This window comes from Amblyomma americanum, chromosome 9 (genome assembly GCF_052857255.1).
Source record: "Amblyomma americanum isolate KBUSLIRL-KWMA chromosome 9, ASM5285725v1, whole genome shotgun sequence".
NCBI classification, from domain to species: domain Eukaryota; kingdom Metazoa; phylum Arthropoda; class Arachnida; order Ixodida; family Ixodidae; genus Amblyomma; species Amblyomma americanum.
The window spans coordinates 47700426-47722654 of NC_135505.1; the positions used below are offsets into that span (position 1 = coordinate 47700426).

General features: G+C 46.1%; 1 protein-coding gene across 2 annotated transcripts in view; it reads right to left on the bottom strand.

Moving 5' to 3' along the window:
* Window positions 1-22229, bottom strand: part of LOC144103823 (lipase lipl-1-like) — a 120574-nt gene that overhangs the window by 71831 nt on the left and 26514 nt on the right. Inside the window, exon 1 of one of the 2 annotated variants that reach the window (XM_077636525.1) lies at window positions 3018-3274. The exons of the other annotated variant lie outside the window; for it this stretch is intronic. The gene's annotated coding sequence lies outside the window, so the exon portion shown is untranslated. Of the gene's footprint in view, window positions 1-3017; window positions 3275-22229 lie in introns of those variants that run through there. 2 annotated transcript variants of the gene reach the window in all.

Here is a 22229-nt window from a genome sequence, read left to right on the forward strand (position 1 = left end):
CCGAGGATTGGCTCAGTCATTCAAGGGCATAGTAGCGCTTCATAAGAGCGAACACTAATATTTCTGCTGCAGTTAGTAACCATTTGCGAAAGCGTGTATATTAAGTCACTAAACTCTGTATCGACGTCGTCATGGTATATACACTGGGGCGACGGCCAGTGGATTTTCACTTAGAAGGGCATAATCTATTTTAGATACGTACTTCTTGCTCTCACACTCTGGTTTTATGTCAGTGTCAGCAGCAACAAAAAGTGGGAGGTGATCGGAGATGGGTTCGCTGTAAACCCCAGCGCGTATCCTAGTCGGTATATTTGTTAATGATGATGATAGATGAAGAGGAGGTAGTTACATGCGTGGGTGTGTTAATCATGTTTCTGAAATTGTACGATGTTAACAGGTTCACGTAGTCTTTGTGGCATTCAGCACTTGTACCAATATTGAAATCGCCAACAATATTTATGCGTTTTGAGTGTGCAGTAAGCGTTTCAAAAATTCCTTCAAAATTTTTAAGAAAGGACGAAAGGCGTGGATTTGGTGGACGATAAATAACTCCAACAGTGAATGACCGGGGCATTTTTATGAGCAGTGTTTCTATGTCTGTATTACTGATGGTAACTGGCGCCAAAAAGGAGAAAGGCAGATTATTTTTAAGGAAAAAGGCGACACCACCACCACGGGTTTTTTATTCTCTCGGATGAGATAACACAACATAGCCGGGAAGCACAACGTGCTCATATTTTTTCAGCCAGGCTTAAAGGCGGTGGCCGAGGAAGGGCCACGGGGAGTAGGACGAAATCAGAATATGGGTGTCCCAGTAGGCACGGGCGAACGGCACACTGCTCACGTGCGAAATGGCGCGCTAGGAGGTGACCCATAAAAAATCACTGTTGAAAGCCGAAAGTGTCTCGGTGGCAGGAGGCTTTCGGAGACGGGAAGGAGACACTGTTGTGCGCGAAAGTAGCAGGCACAGTGCACGGGTCATGGGAGGCAGAGCTCGGATGACGTGAAAGCGTCTGGGCTTGCAGAAGGCCAGAGTGCTGAAGAGCGCGACTGCGGCCGCTCAGGTGTCCAAGCGCAGGGAAAGCGGATGTGGGACCGAGGGAATGAGATGAGAATGAGATGAGAGATGTGGGAATGAGATGAGAGGGCACATTTAATTTTAATGACCGCCATCTTAGATTCGAGAAACCAAAACTATGCCGCCATTTCGTCCCCTGTCGTTTTACTGACATAATTGCACCCCTAACCACATTATACTAAAGGTTGAAAACCGACAAATTACCCTTGGGTTGTTTCAAGACTTTAGCAAGGCTTTTGACTCTCTTCATCATGATATTTTGACTGGAAAACTCTAATAAATGGCGTTCGTGTACACCCCTTCAGCTATTCAAGCCATATTTGGAAAACAGATCAAAATGCGTATGTATTAACAATCAAATGTCATCCCCATCACAGATATTAAATGGCGTCCCACAAGGGAGCGTGTTAGGACCTATTTTATTTAATCCATTCATTGACGACATAGTTTGTGTCGACACGACAGTTAATTTCGTTATATATGCTGATGATTACAATATTATTTTTTAATGTACGGATGCAAATAATTTAGTGATCAGATGTAATCATTTGTTTGAAAAAATTGGTCATTGGTCAAAATCATATCAATCCTAAAAAAAAAAACAAGGTCATGCTTTTCCGGTCTCGAAATAAAGTATTTGTTTTAGATGAACCAATTAAATTTGATGGACAGGATACTGAAGTGGTTGAGCACGACAAGATTCTTGGCGTTACATTCTCCTCATATTTAACATGGGATTTACACGTTGAGAAAATCTGTAAGAAGCTTTCCTCTGCAACTAGAGCAATATCACGTACACGCGCTATTCTTCCTGTAAAAATAAAAGTTCAAATATATTACGCTTTGTTCGCCTCACAATTACTGCAGCTTGGTGTGGCGAACAACAACTAAAGAGAACCTAAACAAAATTTCCGTGCTACAAAAAAGGCTATTCGTCATATATTTTGTCTAGATTATTATCTTCCACCTTATATTTTTTCCAGCAGTACAATATTCTTCATGTAAACTACATGTATGAATACAGACTCTTACGCTCACATTACTTTTCACCTGTCAGCTTTCGGCTACTTTTAGCAATTCCTGGTCTATTGCAGCATCACACTAATATCCTAAACACACGCAGTAAAGACACACGGCTCGTGCCCTTTTTCCGCACCGATTACAAGCTCCAGTGTTTACTTCACAATCTTTCGTCCATATTAAACAAGTATCAACACATCAAATGCTTAACACCTGTTCAACTGCTGCAGCTTTTTTCCAATTGGTAATGCAGTTTTTCGCTACAGTGTTTTCTTGTTATTCTTGCACAATTTCCTTCCAAATCCTCACGAAGATGCCTTCTCATTATTCATGCGATTTGTGTCAGTCTGTAACAAAGAAAATTGAGTGTTTGTGTACACATTTGCAACTAACCAACTTGTGTTTCTTATTCTTTTGTAAGGCTGAATATTTCATGTTAACCTTTTTTTCATCATTATTATTAGTATTGTTATTATTTAGTGGTCTAGTCTACGCTGCCTTGTAAGGGTTGCCTAGGCCTTCTGAAGCTACTTGATTACAGCTTTTAGCCCAGGTGACGCACCAGCCTTTCTGGTAAATAAAGATCAAGTTCAGTTCAGTTCAGACCGTGACGTCATTATTGGCACACGGAAAGTGGTTCTTTCTACAATGATAATGTAGACGGCGCTACAAGTCTCAATGCGAGATGCGCTGTTTTCTTGTTGGAGGCACAGATAGCGCTTTGATCTCAGGGTGGTGGGAGACTTCAAGAAATCTCGAAACGTGATGAGTAGTTGGTGCCTCACTTGGCGCTGTGATCAAGAGTGTAGCAGACCCCACGAAATCTTGAAACGTGATGGGTAAGAGCTAACGCTCTTAAAAGCGGGCAGGCCGGGCTGCCGAGGAAGGAAGGAGCGCTGATATGGCTGGAGGTGCTCACCGCGTGCGATGGTAGGCGCGGACATAGCGGCGAGAAGAAACTGCCGAAAACCGGGTGCGAACAGTGGGCGTGCAGCGGCAAGGCCAAATGGCGGGACAGGACGGGCAGGAGCGCCGAGCCGGTGGGAGCGGCGTTGCGTGCGTCGGGGCTGTCGTCCGGTGTCACCAGATGTGGAAGGTGAACCACATTTATTGGACGTCCCGGTAGCCGCGGATGGTGAGCCGGCGGAGCGGGCTGTTGACGTTGCTGGCCAGGCCGGTTGCTGAAAGCGTTCTGATCTGCGCGAGCCAGGTCGCGTTCCCAGCTTCATCTTCAGCGCCGCTGGCGATGCGAGCGCCGCTACAAATATCGATAATGCACGTCATACCAAAGCCGTGTGGCCTTGAGCGCTGACACGGACGACTTTAGTACACGTCTCTCGTGTGGGGGCGCACTAGACTCGTGACTTTCTTTATCGGGTGAGGAGCGGTGCGCTGGCGTTCAATACGTGCATATGCATCGATACACGCCCATTCATTATATATATATATATATAGAATCTCTGCATCAAATAGAGTGGAGAAATATATAAAAGCAGCGCAAAATAACGCACACTAGCAGACACAAACACAAACACGAACGCATTCCGATGTCTGAAGCGTGGACTGTTGCATGGTAACAAGGAGGGCTGCACCACGGCTCTCCTTTCGGACTAGCATCCAATGCTTCAACGACCACTCTAGCCAGTGGCCGGCGCTGCAGAAATAAATAGCTTTTCGTTCATAATCCAGTTTTGTGGCAGCAAGCACCTTAACGGGATGATAAGCGAGAACGGGCAGAGTTGCTGACTGACAGCCTCCAATCTCTCAGAGGTATTTGGAAACTAACTCCTTTAGTTACGAAGGTGGCAACCAAAGGCGAGCACAGTTCAATAAACATCGCAACATTTACGCTGCACAGGCGTACAGCAAACATGTCGCACTGTGCTCACATTATTCTTATTTGAGTGCCATGGATCTTTGTGCCAAATTATTTTTTAGTGTATCATGGTAATTATTATGGTACTTATTATGGTAGTTGATCTCTTTTCAAGAATATTTCTGGACTGTGTTTTTAGGAAAAGTTCATACCAGAGGCTGCACATTTGTGTTCGTTTTCCTGATGCCATATTGATGCCAGGTTGTTCAAATAAAGGCAGGAAATGCCAGCAACAATGTGATAGCTAGGTACTGAATTTTACAATTATATGGTTAATTGGTTCAGAATGAGGCCAGTATCAGGAAAAAAAAGCACCCAGAACTCGAGGCTCCTGCGTCATTAGGACGCGAGTTTGATACCTTTACAGCATAGTGTTGTTTTTTGTCTTACTTTATCGGTTTGTTTATATGTAAGGAATGGGCTTCAGTAAAACGCACAAAAACTCTCCTCAGGTTCAAGGAAGCTATATTCGGAGCGAAAAGTTAATGAGTGCTTCCCAAGTCACGTCACGAATAAACGTTAGAGAATATGAGTTCGAGGCCGAGTTTATTAAAGGTTTTATTACAACTTCAAAGAATTACAGCATAAGCATTGATCTCAGATGTCAATCACTCAATTACGTGGACCACTGTAACGAAATAGCAAAAATTAATGAGCAATCCACTTAGCTGAAAATGTATCAAGTTGGTTGAAGATTTTGCGAAATTTCTGCTATAAATGAAAGATATGAAATTTTCTTCCATTCATTCACTGTCTACAAGAACTTGCAGCGACACGTGCTCACTTGCTGGTGTGCTTGCATGGGCTGGCGTGCATTCAAACTAATATTTACAACAGCTGTCACTCCCACTGTATCGGGCTAGCTGGCTGTTACACTGGCATCACTCTCGCGTACAGCCTCGCACTGACACCCAGTGAGACTAAGCTTGATGCAGCTCGCTTAAGCTCACACTCGAAAGGGTTCAAACTAAAAGGCGCCTACATTCTCACAACGGTGTGCGCGTTACTAATGCGAATATTGGACCAAACATTCATTTTCAAAGAAGGCCATTCAGTGGTGTGCAATTTTGTTTTTATACTGCGGAATTTCTTTGACCAGCCATTTCCTTACAAAAATGGTCTATAGACAGTCTTTAGACTTCTTATAGACTCTAATGCCTTGCTATAGATACTTGTTTTTTCTATTCATAGACTATGGACAGTCCATAGACAAAAGCCTACAAGAATTGTATTGCCATCAATCTATAGATTGTTTATAGACTGTCTATAGGATTTGTATTGCCTATAGACGTTTCTCTAAGGTTTGTCTACAGAGTGTCTTTAGACTTTATAGACAAAAGTCTATCGACAGTCTATTGAATGCTTAAAGAAATTTTCGTAAGTGTTCAACATTAAACATAGCGTGAAAGAAGCCGCCTACGTTTTGTTTTTATTTGTAAAAAACAGCACACCTTGAGACAAACCTTGCAAGCTAATTTTTTTTTGCGTAGTTATGTAGTTATGTGTTTGTAAATCCATGCCGTTTATATAATTCCTACCATCAAGAATGAAATGTGGTCCCCTGCTGCATTTTTCTTGTTGCAGGCTCATGTGTTGTGCGAGTTTCTAGTGACGAGGGAGGATACTTCAGAGCGACGCAAAAGCTGTGAATGACATCTGCGTAGTTGTACAATGTCAGGGCCAGCTCTTCTCACATAAGCGTAAACATAGAGGGTAAAGCGAGTTGAGCGAATTTTTTTCGATGGCAGTCACTTAGTTCTTCACCCGGTAGAGCTCGCAGCTCAGGAGAAAATAAACAGGGCGGAATAACAAGAGCAATGACGCTTTTTTTAGACCTCACTTCTGCTTTGCTTTCACACCGCTACAGAAAGCTAATAATTGGCTTGCATGCATTGTTTACAATTTGTTGAAAATTGAAAATATGTTTTTGAGGAAAGGAAATGGCGCAGCATCTGTCTCACATATCGGCGGACACCTGAACCCCGCCGTAAGGGAATGGATAAAGAAGGGACAATGAGAAGAAAGGAAGAAAGAGGTGCCGCAGTGGAGGTCTCCGGAATAATTTCGACCACTTGGGGATCTTTAAGGTGCACTGACATCGCACAGCACACGGGTGCCTTAGCGTTTCGCCTCCATCAAAACGCGGTCTCCGCGGTCGGGTTTGCACCCGGGTACTCCTAATCGGTAGCCGAGCGCCCTAAGCACTGAGCCACAGCGGGGAGTCACATTTTGTTTGCAGTGCCCATTTCTCCTCCAGTACCGGAACGTTGCGATGATATCTTCTTGTGCTCTTGGAGGCATCGCACTCGGGGTGGGGAAGACACAACGCAGGTTTCGAGCATCACCTCTCCTCCGTTACTCTCTTCCCAGAGGGCTACGAATCGTCTTCAGGGAGATGTTTCCCCTCCCTGCTACCGACAATGCCGCTCGACTTCGCCTTCGGGTAGCAAACAACTGTGATGAAGAAGCGGAACTCGGGTTGGCTGTGCAGTAATCTAGCCAGAACCTGAAAGCGGTAGCAAGAATACTGAAAGTGTGGCGAGCCATGAGACTCCCTAGGCTTTTCCAGTCTTCAAATGAAGAAGCGAATACCAATATGAAAAGGCGGTGAAATCTAAGTACCGGCCTCTGGAATCTGGCATGATCATGCTACGGACTGGGCCACGACTTAAGACTGTGCAACTACTGCCTCAACTACTTTGCGCACCATACCAATCGCCGATTGCATAATTAGGTCACAGCATTGCGACCTTAACATGATGTTTTGAAAAGACGATGGCGCTAGCAGTGGTGCTTCAAAGCTAAGTTAGCTAGGCTTAACGGACAACATTAGAATCGCTGGAACTACGTTTATGAAACTGTCTCGAGAAAGGGTCGTTGTTTTAGTGGACTGCATTACAATGTAAGCTTTGTACCAGGAGCTCTGCCACGTGTTTATGGCCTCAGCAGGCAATAAAAGATTGTTTAATGTCTCTAAATAATATGCTACCAGAGGGATGAAGTGGGCGGGGAGGGGGAGAAGCAAGAAGGAAGGAACGACTGGTGCATGCGCCGGGAGACAACAGACAGTCGTCTAGGCTGGTTTCGATTGCTCGAAAATCAGCAGCAATCCCGAAACACGTTGTACAGACAAGAATGACCAAAAAGGGATGTCAGCGTGGGAAAGGAAAAAGAGTGTGCATCGAATCACTGTTTTTATGCTCACTGTTTCACATAGCTACCTCATAGAAAGCATTCAGCGCAGGACAAAAAAAAAAAGAAAGAGGTTGTTGCTTGATCCCCATTTCTTCAAAATCGCTCTCCCTAAATTGTGCTTTTGTGTGAGATCATGACATCTTTAAAGAATGATATTTTTAGTTTATAAGTTAGTTCAGACTCATAAAACACATTTTATTCCTCAAATAGTTTCGGTTCCGACAGCCTTTTGAAACTAAACTTTATGCATGCGGAATTAAAGTGCGAAACTTTTCACGCATGATGGCTGCTGGAAAATACCAAGTTTGAAAAAGAATTAAGATTTTCTATTAGTTTCTCTTTTATTTGGATAAATTTTTGCTATTCTAAAAACTGCTGCACCAATCGGACTTTCGTTTATGCGGCTCTAGTCAGTGACTGCTACTTCTATCTTTGGATTGCTTCTGAACTGTTGAGCCTTTTTTGGTAGTTGTTGTTTATAAAATGCCGGCTTTTGTTGAATGCTAGATATGCTGCTTTTTTGTAGGCTCTATAATTAAATTGTAGCTTCTCCAGCGCTTTTCTTATGATCCGCGTTCTATTATTAGAAGAAAGCACAGAGAAGAGCGGCGGCAGTCCCCACTGTCTTCCGTGAGAGTTCAGTTAATTAGGCTTCTTTTGCAAGTAAGACCACTCAACGACTCATTTACAACGTAGCTCAGCTACCCTGAACATATTTAGCAAGGCGGTTGGGATAGCGTATTAAGCTGGGCGAGCTGCCGTCACGTTTCCGGCTATAGTTTGGTATCTGTGGCTAGTTTATCTCCTAGTCTAAAACACGAGTGCCCTTGAAACGCCTGCGCTCAATGCTGGACAGTGGACTCCTGGCACTGGCACCCTAACTCAGTTTTCAGTGAACGTTTAGGTGTAGGACGAGAACATGACACTCGTCTTCAAATCCAGCATGACACGAGGAGAGTGTCTGAAGTTTGAAACGTTGGAGGAGTCCTATGCTGTGCTCATGAGTTGACAGGATAGTGTACGCCGATTGGTGTGTCATCTTATGCTAATGTGACTCTTTAGTGTTTTTTACACCATTCGGTTATTAGAACTATGATATACACTGATACACAGCATCAGCAAAACATCGGCTTTCCATTCTGAGCAGTTTGACACCTTTGAATGCATTAGCATTTTTTAAATTGCTTGAAATTATGAATCAATTACGCACTCTAAATTTTCTTAAGTAGCAAAAATAAGCATTGGCGCTTCATTCTGAGCATTTTGGTACCTTTGAACACTCATTTCTCTTTTTTTTTCATGTTTTCATTTTCTTAAATCATCAATTATTAATTACGAAGTTTTGATTAACTCGTCATCACCTATCAAACACCAATCAGTCATCAATAACTGGACTCACAAATTACTGTGACACAATTGTTTTTACGCAGCCTCCCCTTATTTCCGACACGCGGTGCCAAATAGCACTACGCCGTCGGCTTTTCGACCGAACGGGCTATATGCGCTATCGCGTAGTAGTGCAGAACAAAGTTTTGCTCTTGTATGGAGGGGCGGCAGAAAGAAATGGCGCGCTTCTGGGTGGTGTTGGTCTTGAACACTAATTCGCAGTAGTGACGATGAATTCATTGCCGGTCTATTAGTTTTTCTATCCGTCTATACCAGATGTTTCAGAGAAGACTTTTCAAAATCGGAATTTTCAAAAGTAGGCTTTTTGGGCTAAATATATGGCTTTTGAGGCATAATATTACGAGTGTTGGGGACACCGCAAATTCGTGGGCGGTGGATAGACTTAAGTAGTAAGATTGCTAATTTGTGATAATTAACTTTTAATTTTCACAGCCAGAAAACTTGTTGCACTTACAGACTTGCAGCCGGTCTCTAGTAATAGGCGTATACGTTTTCTGAACTAGCGGCGGCTTAATAAAACATGGCTACATCGTGCCAAAATACATGTGCTTTCGAAAAGCACGCCGGGCGACAGCGGCAAAAGTCACCGCGATTCAGAAATTTTAGAAACGATACGAATATTAACTACGGCGGGCTGCATGCCTTTCAATAATAATGGAGCCTAACAGTAATAGTTAAAAAGTTAAATCATTAATAGTAGCTAATCAGCCTGCTAGTTAGCACGTCTTAGCTCTTTTCTGCCGTACTATGCCCCTCACAGTGATATGCCGAAAAAGCCACTCTTCTAACTCAAACAGCCTATTGTTTAGAATAGTGAAAAGTCTTAAGTTACCGGTACCCACCTATAAGGCATTAACGTGGAGGCTAGCGAAAAGGGTTCAACTTCACTTAGGGACAACGCAGCGAGCTATGGAAAGAAAAATGATAGGCGTAACATTAAGAGACCGGAAGCGGGCAGAGTTTGCGCTGGACCAAACGCGGGTTATTGACGTTCTAGTGGAAATCAATAGGAAGAAATGGGCTTGAGCAGGGCAGGTAATGTGCCGGCAAGACACCTGATGGACCTTAAGAGTAACGGAGTGGATCCCAAGAGAAGGAAAGTGTGGCAGAAGGCGGCAGAGTATTAGGGGGGAGGATGAGATTAAGAAGTTTGGGGGCATACGGTGGCCGCAGCTGGAAAATGACGGGGTAATTGGAAAGAGATGGGTGAGGCCTTTGCCCTGCACTGGGTGTAGTCAGGCTGCTGCTGATGATGATACTAAGGTTAGTGGAGTAGGCACTTGACCCATTCCGAGATGAAAAAAAGTAGAGCGTGTAATACGGACGACGACACTTCGAAGAGTTCAGGCGGATATCTCAAACAACAAACTGGTCAAAAGATGTAAGCCGATAGCAGCGTACGAATTGTTTGATTGAAAGCCCTTACGAAAGACGAAAAGAAAAAAAACTGATGTCAGATAAAAGTGGTGCTGCTGTGAAATCCATCAACCGCTTCCACCATCATCCATAACGGCCGATGGTAATAAGTAAGATTCAAACAGAGCCGCTGGTACCTGTATGTTGTGGAGCCAGATATGACCGGCTTGCCCCATCACAGCTGTCGGGCTCGATAGGCTCATTACGTATGACAAATCATCTGAACTGCCGGATGACAGGAATCCATGGGTACTTTTGTGCTCGCACGTGTGCAGGCCAGCGGCATGCAACCGCTGCATGGACAGAAAGCTTTTCTACGGTGATTTCCGAGAAGACTGACAGGGAGCAACCTACAAGGTAGAGCTTGGCCAGGAAGACAGTCCGGCCGAGCTCTCAGCAGCCCGGAACGAACAGCAGCCCAAGAATCCCTGAGAATAGGGGCAACGGCAATGCTCCCAAGCAATGCATCGCAGATGCCTGGCGAATGCAACCGCCGAGAAGTGAATGCTTAAAACGGTACACCACCGCGGAGCGCGGTAGCCGTGATGGGGCTGGCCTCTAGATCCTCCCTCTTATTCTGTGCGTGGAAAAGCCTGTGAACGAAATGGTTATTGTGGTAAATCAGGGACGCTGACCGAGTCGGACGTTTTCGCGGTGGCGTTCTATTGTGTATTAGTCTTCTTTAGTTTGTACTGTTTGGGAGGAAAAGTTTTGTACACCAGGCGACCGGCTTGAAAATTGAAAGGAAACTAGGGGGGCTTCGGTACCTGCGCCTCCGCTTCCGGCGCTGCCTCATCGCGCACCCTAAAGGATGAATGACCGGATAGATTGAAGCTGGGCAGCGCTGGATTAAGGGTGGGGGACTGCAGCCCAGGGCCTCGCCTCGGACAGTAGAAGGGGGCCCATTTATTCTAACCTGCTTAGTATACGGAACCATGGGCAACGGAACTTCGAGCGACATGTATGAAGCGAGAAAACCAGAACGAGCAGGCGGGGTCCCCCGCCTAATGTAACAGCATGCGTTTAGCCTGATCATTTGGGGAGAGCTTGTCGAGCTGCAAAAACAGGAATCCCCCGCCACCCCGGCGGGGCACTCTTTCGTACGAATCGAGGTGCGTTTGCTTGGACGAGTTTTCATGGTTTCCTGTCAGTCCGTCTGTCCAGTGCTGTCTGGAGAGGGGGTAAGGGGGAAACACCTAAAACATGTAATGTGGGATGAGGACCTAAATCTCCCTTGCCCCTCGTCACCACCACGCCACCCTCCACCTCTGAAATAGTTATGCCGCTGTCCTCATAGAAAAGATGTGCTGCAGTACCAAACAGTGCCTCCCATTCGACTTTTCTTTACCGTGATGGTAATTTCGGTGGGAAGGATGAGTCCGATAGCAGATGATGATGAGTCTGATGGCAGAGTCTAGCCTGGAAAGGAAAGAAGACGTCAAGCGTGCTTATGTCCGCGTGCCGTGGGGCATGGAATGTTCACTGTTCGGGCTAGGGTTGTGGAAGAGTGAAGGGGGAAGTTGGAGAGCTGTACACAAAGGCCTGTCTCCAGGGCCAATTCCTGCCTAGTGGCTGCGCACCCTCGCGCGCACTCGACGGAAAAAAGTAGGTCAAACTGGCTGCCGAACTTTCCAGAAAGAAGTAGAAAAAGATGACTCAGAGGCGGCGGAGGGCGCGTTCTTCGCCCACGCTGGGAGTCGCCATCTCCACTTCGTTCTCGCGCTTGGCGTCGACTTGGCGAAAGAAAAATCGAGAAGCTCCCAGAACAGACGATTGCTCCTAGCCAATAGGAAGACGAGACCGGAACGGGAGCAGGAGTGAGTTTGTACGGAGAAGGAGGGAATTTGTACAAGGAACTCTATGCGTATGTGAACGCCTGCTTTGGCGCTAGTAACAGACAGACGCGGCGCGCGTCTATGAAAGAGAGTTGATCGCGGGCTGCGATTCAGCCCCGAGCCGTCGGTTAACCTTGCATAAGCGTTCCCGCTGAGGAGCTCCCGGGGGACACACCACTCTCGGCCAGCCACGGACCGTCCAGGCAGCGTGCGCCAGTCATCGGGACGGCCACCGTTGGACATGTGCGGTCGCGTCTGACTAACGGGATTCAACTTAGTGATGAAAACAAAGCCTAGCTTCAGAAGGATCGACACCTAAACATCTGAGCTGTGTTGTCTTTTCTACGTTCTTGTTCGTCTTGAGTGCACTGAACTTTTCTTTAAAGCCTAGCTTTTGTCGCAAGCAGAACGCACATTAATCACAAAGTGAACATATGCGTTGGTGTTTACAACAGCACGCGTTTCAAACAAGTTTTGTTGTTTTCCTTCTTATAATAACAATAATTATAATCCCGTTGATCGCACTTCGATCTTTTTAATTTGGTGGAATTAAAATGAAACATGTCATATTTTCAGTGGCGTAGCACGCGACAGGGGAGGGGGGGGGGCTCAGTATGGGGAAATGGGGCCTGCATGCGCATTAGCCCAGGGTCCCTATTTTTCATAGTTTGGCCCTGAAGTTGGGAGCGTCTTTTTTGAAACTGGGTAGTGGCAGTTGCCACCATGCTCAGAGCCCGACTGACAGTGCCACCTCGCGGCCGGGATCAAGACAGAATGTACATCTTTTCCTATGCGGAAGCATGTCAGTTTCTTTCTTTTGCAGTGCCGCGGTCCTGCTGAACGAAAGTCCGAACTTCGACGCAACAACAAAGAACGAACGGACGTCTGTGCTGAAGTTACCCCAAAAGAGTTTTGTCGAACAAATACAAGATATTTCCTCAGTTCTGTGCTGTGACACCTTCGCAATAGTGGTGTGACAAACTCCGCTATATTGAAAGTGCATTTTTGGGTAGAAATGGGGTTTCACCCGACCTTTGGCTATCTATTCGGAGTGCAAGAATGGGGTAAAAGCGGGTTTAACCCGAAAATGGAGGACTCAGCAGAATGTACTTAAAGCCAAGTGTTAGACTGTTACGAGAACCGCAGGCATGTGTTTAATGGGTCCTGATTTCCAGATATGTGAATACATTAAAGACTAGAAATTAATCTTGGAGCGAAAATATTTTAGAGCGTATGGAAAGAGCGGCAAGGCTTGCCTACCTGGCCTTCATGTGAAAAACTACACAAAAGCAGAAAGTTTGATTGAATTGCGTTTTTAGGACCTCATTTTGGCAATTAATATTTAGTGCCTCCAATATTTCTCGCGCGCCTGTGTTGTGCGTTGTGTTGTCACAAGAATACGACCTTCGGTGACAAACTCTAAAGACTGCGAAAAAGCCTAATTCATGGTAGTGAGCCAGGCTTGCCGATCCAAGACAGTGACACTGACCTTAGAGCTCAGTAGAGGCAACAGAAGAGCAGTAATCGGCATAGAAAAGTGGTTGAGTGGATGCCGCTGTAGCATGTTAGCAGAGTCTGTGGAGCGTGTGCAACAAGCGCTTATTAATATGCGTCACATGCTACAATATACAGAGAGCGAGACACTTTTTTTAATATATGCACTATGTGAGGTTATTGTACACCTTCCCCGCACATATAATGCTTCGTCTCAGCTAGCTTACATTAGGGCTAGTTGCTTAGTGAAAGCGGCGCTTGCTATAATTCTGACTCACTCGCCTGACTTAAAAAACGTAATAAATGTAGAAAAACTTGGAAGTTTTTTCTATCATGTTCGGATAATCGGGGGAAGTCTGAAACGTTCGTTTAACGTCTGATTCAGTGAACAAACCAAGAACAATGGGGAAAGAAGTTTACGAACAAGTTCGAAAAAACTTGCTCTACATTAAAGTCTTGTTTTAGTGAAGGAAGGGCTTCTGCTATAAATGTAGGCGCTCACTGAAGGTTGGAGATCTGAGTAAATTTTGTAATTGGACATCAAGGAATACCGGTCACAAGTCCTTGCGTGTCTTGTGCGACGTACTGTCGGGGCCAAAAGTGGTGCACAGGATTTTAGTTTCGATACCTGGGCGCCGCCATGCTTGTTTTACCCGAGCGCCACCTGCCGCCGACGCCATCATGGGCTGATAATGTGCAGCCCGTGGGCCGCAGACGAAACAGCGTGTGGTTTCTTGCAGTGTCATCCGCCCGTTTTATTCCTGCCAAGCGTAAAAATGGCGCGCGGGGGTTCACCTCGTGTTAATCCTTGTGTGTGTCGTGCCATTAGCGCCTGCAACAACCAGCGGGAGCAAGCGACCATGCTTCGACGGAGCGAACGATCAGCATTGGTTGGTGCCATACTCGCAGTTCACGCGTGTAGTTTTTCTCGCCGGTTGCCTGTACGGCAAACGCTGCACCGTGTTGCATGTAGGAAAAACGAAAGCGAAATGTGCTGAAACTCAAGATCGCATAGACCAGTCGAATATCTCGTTTTTCGTGGAGCACAGTTTCTAATTTACGCTTGCGCTTCCTGCTTGGACATAGCGAGTGTCACAATTTAAATGCAGAGCTTACGACAGAGTACTCTGTTCACAAACCGAACATTCGCGGGACAACAGCGAGCTCTGTGACCGAAACTAATCGACGTCTGATCATTGCAGCCTTTGTTTGCGGCGATATGCGCAATAAATTTTATCGCTCCCTCCTGCCGCTCGCGTAGGGTTGTTCATGCTGCGAGCGTTACAAGCCAGTTCACTGGCAGCAACACGCATTCTTGCATACTCTGCTCCCGCCAGTACTCACTGGCCCACAAATACCACAAAATGTGTAATTACACGGACTGAAAGCTTGGTACGCTAATGGAATGCTGTTACCGCTTATTGACAGGCCGAATAGCCGCACCTGTGTTGAGAATTACAAACTCAGTCGGGTAGGGGCACTGCTCAAGTCGTTGCGTTTGTCTTATCTCTGGCACGGGCATGCATAAGGGATATTCTTACAGTGCATTAGATGTGATTTCCCGCGCATGCCTTATGTTCTTTCTTCTTACGTTGCCGTGGCTGCATTTTTGAATGCTCACTTTGCAGTTGGGTAAAAGTTCGTGTCGCCTCTATCATTCATGTGATTTTCCAAATGAAATTAGTAATTTTGTACTAACAGCATGCTTTTTTTTTCAGGTTGCGATGCCCACCCGCTCCCGATATTCGTGAACATGTGGGATGGCGAAACGAAGTTGTGGCCACATTTGCAAAGTCCTTACATCGTGTACTGCTGAATTAAAACAGCATTGCCAAGACCATCCAAAAGCTTGTTCTCTTAAAATTATGTACAGGGTATAGCTTGGCAAACCAGGCGCTGTGCTTCGTTCCGCGCCCGATATTAAGCACGGGCAATGGGTTTGATTCTGTCTGTTTTTCACTCACAAAATGCGCTGATGCGTAAGCTTGTTGTTGGCGCAAGTATTTTCTGTTCGCCAACTACGTCCACTACCAATGCAACTTGGGGCCGGTGAAGAAACACACATCGCAGACACGTTGAGACCTTCCCATAACATTGTGCGCGTACGTACTTGCGGCTTTTTTTTTTTTACTTCCGTCGACTATTGCAGCAACCGGAAATAAAACATTGATGTCTAGAGGACGTTGGCTTTCCGTAAAACATTGCAGCTTTCGTTGTACAAACGCAAACACGCGCTTGACCGGTGGCTAACCAGCCGAACGTTGCTCCGCTCACCGGATTATCTGTCCAGGGGAGGATGACATCCGTGGGGTGTCACGCAGCGCACGTGTTTGAGAGTATTTCTCCCTCTCCTGCCCGCTCCTCGTAAAATGGTGAATACGCCACGCAGGGGTTGCCGGAGCAACGGAAAACTGCGTCGTAGCGCCAGCTACAGGCGGCAGCTGGGATCGAGACAGCCAGTGGGAGCCCTTTATTATCTGCAGGCATGTCGACGGAGTCGTTTCAATGTTTCGTGCTTTAGATGGCATTACGATGCAGTTTGCCGTTGATCTGGCTCCCGCTGCGTGGAGTGTACCACTAATGTCCCCGACAGTCCATAGATTTATGCGACCACGCTATAGCGCACTGCGCAGGATTAAATATCAGTTCCGGACACACACAGGCTGTGGTCTACTTCATTTCGGATGAAGGTAAGGAAATCTCCCAGAAAATTTATCGCTGACGCGTACCCCTGTACAGTGACGAATCATATTACCAGTGCCGCCCTAAACACGGACGGTACAATTAGTCGTTAGGATATATGGCGATGAAGTCTATGTGTAGCGACATGGTGTCCATGCCACTGGATGAGATAACCGGTGGAAGGACGCATGAGTTTCGATGGAATATGGCCTGCAAGAAATGTATTACAGAGAATATCGTGGCTCATTCTTCTGGTTTATTGGTAAAAGTTGTTACGGGATGCATTTCATCAGTCTCTTAATGAGCGTGTGAAAAAAAAATTCACGTTATTCTTAAATAATAATGAGGAAGTCCCAATTAGCCCGACAAGCGCGCTGCACGCTCATGGCTAATGCGAAAATAGAGAACGGTAGCAAATCGCTGGTATACGAGTCAGGTGGAGACAATTGTTAGTAAATGAGAAGAGGGAACATGTGTAACACCAGCATTCAAACACCAGGTGGAATTATGCTCCTGCATTCCATCTTTGGGTCCCCGTTACAAATCTTCCGACCCGTCGCTCACACTGCGGTTGGGTCTACTTGCGTCGTGACGTCGCACCAAAAGGTGGATAGTGATACATGGTGATGACAACGCAAAGAGAACAGAGGAGCAGACAGAGGACGCTGAAACAAAACCTCTATGGGGCACAAAAAACCGAACGACTTGGCGGCGGCGATAGCCGCATCCTCGGCTGTAGTCGAAGAGCAGATTCTTCGCCGCTCACAGCCGAAGTCATTTTAAGCTAGCTAAGAAATTTTGACATAAAACGCCAAAAGCAGCTACAATAGCCTCGAGCAGTGTAGAAGGAGCTGTATGCGGTGGCAAGCCTTTGAGATAAACCTCGTCGCACCTCCCGTCACAAAATGGTAATGCCGTGCACTTGCTGCTTTTAGTTTGAACAGTTACTGCAATGCTTCAAGATGAGAGTGTAACCGTTCTTCTGCCAGCGCAATTGCCGTAGTTGTGACCGCCATATCAGTGACTGGCCAACAACTATCAGGGAAAAAGTGACAGCAAAGATGCATCTTTTTTTCCAGCAATGTGAAAGTATACGCTTGAAAGTAGTGGATTGCGGCGGTGACTAGCGAAATATCCTGCGGCTGTAACACCGCAGGCCGCGTAGTGCACAATGTAGCTAGCATAAGTGCCTTTTTTTTTCTGTGCCGACTAACACGAAAGAGAATTCCAAGATCTATGAAAAACAGAAAGTAAGTCACTAACAAGTGATGAGCAACCGTGCAAAAAAAAAAAAAATCTACGACAAACTAAAAGACGCACAGCAGCTCCTCAGACCACTTCTTCAGAGTTTGTGTTCGCGCTCTTGGTCGAGATACTCTTCAACCAGCTGACCTATTGGCCGTTGAGCGCTTCCTGGAACGTTTACTTAGTGGTATTTGTATGTACGGTTTAAGTGCCCCAAGCTACTCATTGTCTATGAAGGGTGCGGTAGTAAAGGGTTCCGGATTAAATTTAGACCGCATGGAGCTTTCACCGGTCTTGGACATCCTACAGCACACGGCCGTCTTTCCAATTCGCCTTCATCGAAATGTGGCCGCCGCGGCCGGAATTTTGTCCTGCGGCTTGGGCCAGCAGCCTATCGCCAAAGCCACTGAATCCCTGCAGCGGGTTGCGTGGTCTGGGAAGACGACGCTAGCGTTTCTGTGGTTAGCGCGCCTTTCACTGCGATCGCTGTTTAAACAAGGCTCATTACACAAGATATCCTCAGGGGTTCGGCCAGCTGCAGTTGTACCGGACTGCTTAGAAGCAGGTGGACATTACATATACATATATTTTTATACTTACACATTTTATTTTTTCCAGAAATTGGGAAGGCCTCCAGAGCTAAACGTTATAAGCTTGACTAGGCCCAGGAGACCTAATAGAAAGCAGTAGCGTGTGTTTAAAAAAAGAGATAAATAAACATTCACCCAAAAAGTTCACAAACGAAAACTTCTATTGTATTTCCAAAGCATACAAACAGCATTTAGCATACATGATGCATATCACAAAAAAGAGATCTCACAAAAAGCAAAACAACAACAAAAGAGCAATAACATCAAAGTGAAATTCAATATGAAATATCGGTAACAGAACAAAAAGAGGAGTATAAATCATATATTAGCAAAATAGGAATGCAGCTGCTTGACATTGTATTCATGAATACAATAGTATTTGTTGAGCGCAAAAGGAAAGTTATGTGTCAAGGACTGATGTTTATAAAAAGTGCGAAAGCGCGGGATTGCCCATTTGTGTCTGTTTCTTGTGTTTCTGTTTGAATTGGTAATGCGCTGTTTTAAAGACGCCAACAATGGATGCTATAGTGCTTTTTATTTGTGGGAAGGAGTAGCAGGCTGCTTGTAATAAACGAAAGTCGTATAGGTTATCTATGGAAATAATGTTAATGGAGGAAAAGGATTCTTTACAAGATGACATAGGTGCAATTCAGCTATCTGCGGGAGCAGAGATGAGATGGGAGTGAAAGTTCATTTATCGAATTAAAGACGTCATTTAATTAAATCCATCACGTGCGCATTGCTCCAGACATCTGTGCGTGCATGTTACCTTACAGTGTCACGTTGGCCGTGGTAGGCGCTGATTAGGGCGTTGCCGACTACCGTGAAACTTGGTGCTCGGGCTTTTTGCCAAAAATTCATGTAGCTTTGACCACAGAACAGTGGGCAACGTGCGTTCGTGGGTTAGTGGAAGGACGCAGTCGATATACATAACCGGGCAGAAAGGCGAAATTGGGGGGACAAGTAATCTCTGATCACGTAAAACTATGCGATGGCATATAGCCTCGTTGTGTGCCCTTGTACACCACCACATACCGTACATTGTTTGATGGGACATTGCGCATATTTTAATCTATCTCCCTCCCACAGACATCCGCGGATGTGTTGGCTGACGACGCGGCATACCACACATTGTGTTTTGAAGATAGCACAGCTGTTACCGGGGCCAGTTGGTTGATCATTATGCGAAGGAATGCGCTAAAAGCGGCACAAGAAGACAACACACACACACACACGACAAAAGCGCAATCCTTAGCGTATCCCTTCGCATAATTGTTTTTTGAGACATTGCGCATACTTTAATCTATCTCCATCCGACTGACATCCGCGCAGGTGTTGGCTGATGGCGCGGCTCACGGCTGATGGCTGACCCAACTTGCGAGTAGGAGTTCTGTGCTACGTTTCACGCAGATTCGGACGCAATCTCCCGCAGTCGGGTGATATTTTGAGTGCGCACACTCTATGAACAAAAACCGCTTCATAGGACAAGATTTTACGTCCCCTTTCTGAACATATATCATATTTCATATATCAATTCTGGGATAACCTGCCCCAAAAAATTTTTGTTGAAACAAATCTTTCCAACTTTAGGAGCTACTCATTGACCATTTCAAAGAAGAATAAAACATTCCTATACCCTTTGTCCGCTACGATACACAGCAAAACGATAAAACACGTTATTGGACACGTTTTATTACTGTAGCGTGTATATCTGCGTTGTTCTTCAAATTTTCTTCAACTGACTATAATAATTTGGTTCTCTTTTGCTTTGCCTAGTTTTCTCAATTTTGTTTGCGTTTTCATATGTATGACCGTCGGACACTTTGTATCCCCCTCCCCTTATGTAATGTCCCTACGGGGCCCTTAACGGTTAATAAATGATGATGATGATGATAATATATAAGACAGACCAAGTATTTTGCCACAGCAACTGAGAAACGCCAATTGAAGCTATTTTAACTTCTAAATACTTTTCTATTCTTTTGTTTCACAATATAGTCGGCGCGACACTGGTCACCAGACGATGCCGGCTTTTCGTTCCAACGATGCTCTTATGCTATCGCGTAATAGGAACTTCTGCGACCTTTCCTTTGCGAAGCTCCTTATATTCGTGATTTCCCAGACAATGGTAGTAGCGGACTTCGGCAGCGACAGCCCATCTCCTCGTTGGGGTCATTGTTAAACATTTTAATGACGGGGTTCACGTAGGTCTTGCCTGCGAGGCGGCGGACTATAGAGTCAGCGTGTTCCTGGGTATATAGCTCCTACGGCACAGGAAAAAAGAACACACCTGCTTCTACGCGCGTTTCTTTGTTTCTCCGCAGAGGTTCTGAACGGCATTGCGGCGTTGCTTCTTCGGGATTTCTTTGAAGGCTTAGAGGTACAGCAGGCAGGTGTGTGTATACCTGCCAAAGTGGCATTTTCGGTCTGTGTGGTTGCTATTTTGTGTGCTCCTGCTCGCGCCTCGCTGTTAGTCCACTCACTGCGTTCGATGGCTTCGTGTGCAGGCCCCGAGGAAATCGTCGCTGAAATGCCTAGTTTAAGGGTGAGTTCCGGAAACATCGTTGATAGATCACCGACAATGGTAAGGTACGTAGACGGGCCTGCGGTCACTTGTCTGCGCGTGTCACATGCGTGAGACGAATCCGTGAAGAGGAGGGAGAGTCTGTGCCTAGAGTCATATTGCAGAAATGTTTGCAAGGCGTGCTGCGCTGCTTTTAGGAAAGGTGCAAGTTCTACTTGCATAGTGGCGACGTCGTTTGTGATGGGGAGTATAACCGCAATAACCACGCGATAGGTGATGTCAACACACGCCACTGTACCTTGGGAACTACATTCTCGCTGTTATTGTCTCACCGGCCATGTATATTAGAGTCTCTGCCACATCGGTGTATATGGATGGCGGTAGTAGCCGGTGGGTTGTGCGCTATACTACGGTTGTGCGCCTTAGCGAAGCACTTGTGTTGCTCCGAGTTGCCACATCATGGAGTCATATTTCGTGTTGGACGTACTGCGTAATTGTTTGTGGGGCGAACTTCTGTCTTTGCACAATATGGAATATCTATATTTCTCCTAGCTGGGTCCTGGCTCTGCTGGTGTGGAGGGTCTCGGAATAATTTTGAGCTACTGGGGATCTTTAACGGCCACAGACGTCGCAGAGCACACAGGTGCCTCGACCGTTTCGCCTCCATCGAAAAGAGGCCGCCGCGGCCGGGGTTGAATCCGGGTCCACCGGATCAGTAGCTGAACATCCTAACAACTGAGCCACGTCGCTCAGGGTACGATTGAGGTATCCACATAAAAGTGAGACAATTATTGCGGCACCTCGTTTATTGAAAGCAATTCATATAGAAGCAGACATTGTGTATATTCCTCCTCTGTAGGCGGCGGCCGTTGGCCTCCTCAAGCACAGACCTTGTGCACACCGGCTTGTCAAACAGAGGTGCGGCTGCGCCTGACCGGCAACGAGATCGACGCCATTGGTAGGATTTTTATACCCCTGTCACACGGGCACTTTCGATCCTCATTGAACTCGAACTGTATCGAGATTTTCGAGCACGCTCGAAACATCCGGTGCTACACGGGCATTTTCAATGCTCATTGAGAAGTTTCCCTCATGTGTGTTAGGTGGCGCCAAATGTTCCGCCGACAGTCATAACATGACGATGTCCGGCAACAGTGTGCAGTCGGGGGCAGCGGCAGCCAAATCCGTAGCCAAATAGGTACATCTGCGCATCTCCGTCAGGTTTCTAAACTTGTGGCGCACCTCTGCTGCTGTGCGATGGAACCCGAGGGTCCGCAACGCCTCTGCAATTTCTACATAGACTGCGCAGTTTCTCTTCTGGCGCTGCAAATCATTTAGGCGGTCCTGACAGCAGTCGATGAGAGCGGCTGTCTCGCGCTCGCTCTATATTTTCCGCGTCGACGAGCAGAAGGACGCCATCTTTGTTCACACTGACGGCGAAGCTTGGAGCGTGGTGTAAGGATTATTTTCAAATGTTTGTATATAAGCAGGCATAGTACCTGAAAAATGTTCTGTCGTACATTTTAATTGATTACAGCAACAACAGTTGTAGTTTTGTTTTGTTAACTTGTGCTTATTTTTATAGCTTCATGAGAGCGAGAGTGCTTTCGATTGTGCTTGGAACCTCAAGCATTCTTGAGGAATCGGCATTTAGTCAAGCAGGATCGAGTTCGGTTGCGCTTGAAAGTGGCCGTGTGAAAACCGTCGATGTGCACTGAGTTCGATGAGCATTGACTCAATGAGGATCGAAAGTGCCCGTGTGACTGGGCTATTACTGGGTGCTCCCTCAAAGCCCGGACCACGCTGAAAGCATTTTGAAGCGTTTGCTGTGTCTGACGAGCGCCTGTCTCACCCGAAGATTTTTAAC